General features: G+C 42.6%; 1 long non-coding RNA gene across 2 annotated transcripts; it reads right to left on the bottom strand.

Annotated features, from left to right (window-relative positions):
* Positions 1-1294: 1294 nt before the first annotated feature.
* LOC147751919 (uncharacterized) lies at positions 1295-2871 on the bottom strand. 2 transcript variants are annotated; one of them, XR_015315541.1, is made up of 2 exons: positions 2470-2871; positions 1295-2340 (listed from the first exon to the last, which is right to left on the bottom strand). It is a non-coding gene; the product is annotated as an uncharacterized LOC147751919 (long non-coding RNA). The 2 variants fall into 2 exon arrangements; XR_015315540.1 differs by having other exon boundaries at positions 1295-2337.
* Positions 2872-3191: the final 320 nt, after the last annotated feature.

The following is a 3191-nucleotide window of genomic DNA, read 5'->3' as shown; positions in this document are numbered from 1 at the left end:
GCCTCATTACAGTCTTGTAATTTCGTTCGATGCCGCGGAAAATGCTCTCAGAGAATTTTACCTTGAGCTATCACCTCGATATTTAAGGACATTTCAACGATATTTTTAACGACAAACGAATTTACTAAACGATATTTAAAGAGAACGGGCAGCGGTGACACAACATCTCTAAGGAACGAATGGCATTGTTATCGTTCCGCTGCCCATGGCATCTCATGCCGCACAACTGATTTCCTCTTCCTTGGGCCAAGCTAGTGAACGGGGGTTAAAACGAGAACGTTATCAGTTAAATCGGTGCAGCTATTTCTGCCTGGAGAAAGATATAACCGTATATGATGTTTTGTCATCGTAAACGAGCGGGCAGCGAGCTTTTCGCCGGCTCAGGCCCTGTCCTTTCACTAAGTTACGTAGACGAGAGTTTATCACTGTTTTTTTAGTCTTTATCATGCCACTAACAAAAAATACTTGAGCAGTATCCTATAATCCCTCTCTTTCTTATCAGGTAGCAACTCGAAGCGATCCGCTTTTATTAGCTACAAAGACGGGTGGGGGTGCGGTGGGATATTATTTTAAGAAGATAATGCCAATAATCTCCTGCTGGATTTCATAGTGAAGCAGAAACAGTCGTGGTAACAGCGGCGGCAATAGTGGTGGTAGGTGTACCATCTTATTCTAGCGATTAGCGCTGATTTCCAAATCAGGAGCACACTCCGTCCTTGTGCATCTAAGAACGAGTCGAACTATTGCTACTAATGGTGTGTAAGAATGGCTTCTGATAATGGCCTATGCATGGAAATTGACTGACCTAGGGGTACAGATTGAACTGCAGATCCTCAGAGTTCTAAAGCTCCCTTAGCATCCAAACAGGGATCGAATAGATAATAACTGACCAGTTGAAAATCGAAACAAACTGTGACAAACATAATAGCGAACACACCTACACACATTCACTTACATGCAGGTTAAAACTAGTTCGACCTTACCATCATTTAGTGCCATGTAGTAGGAATCTGTTATAGGCACGATGGCTGTTTTCAGGTAGATTTTAGGTATACACCTAGGAAGAATATACGTAGAAGATACATGTAGTAAGAACAATACGTAGCAGATAAACGCCAGAATGTCAAGTATTTGGTTATCAAAGTACTGGCTATAAAGGGCTAATGAACGTCGTTTAGCAGGGATCTTCATAGAAAGAATTAGTCGGCGATAATCGTCTGAGAATACTGGGCTACCCTGAGATATTTTGTGAATGCGCACTCGTCAACGTTTGCTTTAAAGAAAGATATTGATTGCTGTACCAGGAAAATCTGCCTGGCATCACTTTTTTATTTCTTCGTACATTTAATTGATGACATTTTTTTTTTACATTCACAGATGATACTCACGAAATTTGCTTGACGGCACGCAAATTTGGACTTTGTCCTTTATAGTCAAAGGTGACAAAATACCAACGGATCATATCCGAAGGCTTATTTCATGGACAACAAAGGCCAGTCATTCGATGGAAGCTATAATTATTTACTCGGCTATGAAACATGGTTCGATAAAGACAGCAGCTTCGAGACCGTTGGCACTGATTAAGCTAGAAAACCACGTGCCATTATCTGCTTCCATGCCGTTGGCTAATGAGCGGTTTTAAACTTCGTTCATGTCCGCGTGCCTTAGACGGTCCTGCTCCTGTCCGTGCGCTGCTCCGCCCTGTCCTGAACTTGGCGTTCTACAGTGTGCCTATCCCTTCTACAGTATCCTGTCCATGCTTTTTCCATTTGCTGTTTGTCATCTATCAGTCTCGGCCGTCCTTTTTCTGTTCTATTATCCGTAAGCTTCGTTGCTACTCTTGAGCATCCTTCTTTCATACAGGATACTCATGAACGCACTCTCTACCGTCCAGCTTAATATAGCACTGCTCTGCTATGTGCAACGCGATGCTAATGCCCTGTTCTGAACCGTTCACCAGCATTATTTCCATCATTAGCAGCACCGATACCACTTGACAAGAACTCTGGCCAGCGTTGAAACCACGACGCGCAGAACGGTCGAGTTCCCATCCCCTGAGCAGCCGATTCGGCCTGCGGCCATGGTAGTCACTAGCTAGCTAGGAGCTACGATTAGTTCGTTTTTAAGCCAGTGGATTTCGCTTGTCTGTTAATGCCGCCTGTGCTACTGCGACACAGACTTCCACTGAAGCGAGCGTTGGGCGCTTACGAAGTCAGCGTGTATTTCTCCAACTCTGGTTTCCTCTGATACCCCAGTTGATACTTTCCCTTACGCGACTGGGAAGTGTGCGTAGTCAGTTGAAAGAGTGTTCTGTTTTCGTACTGCTCTGTGTTGAAGCTACTGAAGGAAACAGAATCGAGTGAGCGGCAGCAGAATGGTTATTGGGAAACAGAGCAGCGGCAGGATCCCGTTAAGGACTCCTACCCGTACCTATGACATGGTGAACATAAGATATACATTAAGGCTTACCTTGTGCCTTTGTCGTCGCTTGTGGCTTCTTGCTTCGCGCTATCTATGTTCTCCGGAGTATATACCTCGTAGTAAAGAAGTCTCTCTCGTGCCCGTCGCATCAACGCGCTTTTGTTGATGTACGTGCGTTTCGACTTCGATTCAACTATTTTCTAAAGGTACACCTATGTTATATATAGTAATGCATGTATGGGAAGCATTTAATCGATAAGACCAAAATTGTTCGCGGGGCTGGATCACAAGACTCATCTGAGCATAGGGTCTGGGCAAAGCGAGTAATGTTCATCTAGTTACCGGTTCGTGAAATGAGCACGATCGCGTCATCATCGTTAGCTCACCAATAGCTTTCATTCAATTAAAGAATCAGATGAAACTAGCAGGAATCAGACAAGGTTAGGGAAAGCTTCGTTTTCTTCTGACAAGAAAACGTTTTCTTTTGAAAGGAAATGCTAAATATTTGGAGTTTTTCAGGGCTAATAATTTAATAAAATTTCAGTAATTGGATTTGTTTATTCAGGAAAATTTAAAAATATACTACTGTTTGAGCCATCTAAGTATTATACTTGTATTTTATCGAATAGCTATTGAGTTGGAAATCAGCAAAGCAATATTCATATGCTAACTACGTAGTACTTACAGCTATGGTATCGCATGGTTATTGGCAAAGAAATATAAGTTATCTCCGAGGTGATCGATTTTGTAAACTAGTATTAATTATAACT

The sequence above is a fragment of the Varroa jacobsoni genome, unplaced genomic scaffold, assembly GCF_002532875.2.
Source record: "Varroa jacobsoni isolate VJ856 unplaced genomic scaffold, vjacob_1.0 contig01291, whole genome shotgun sequence".
Lineage (NCBI taxonomy): Eukaryota > Metazoa > Arthropoda > Arachnida > Mesostigmata > Varroidae > Varroa > Varroa jacobsoni.
Note: the sequence above shows the minus strand (reverse complement) of the source record. Positions and strands in the feature narration are given on the sequence as shown.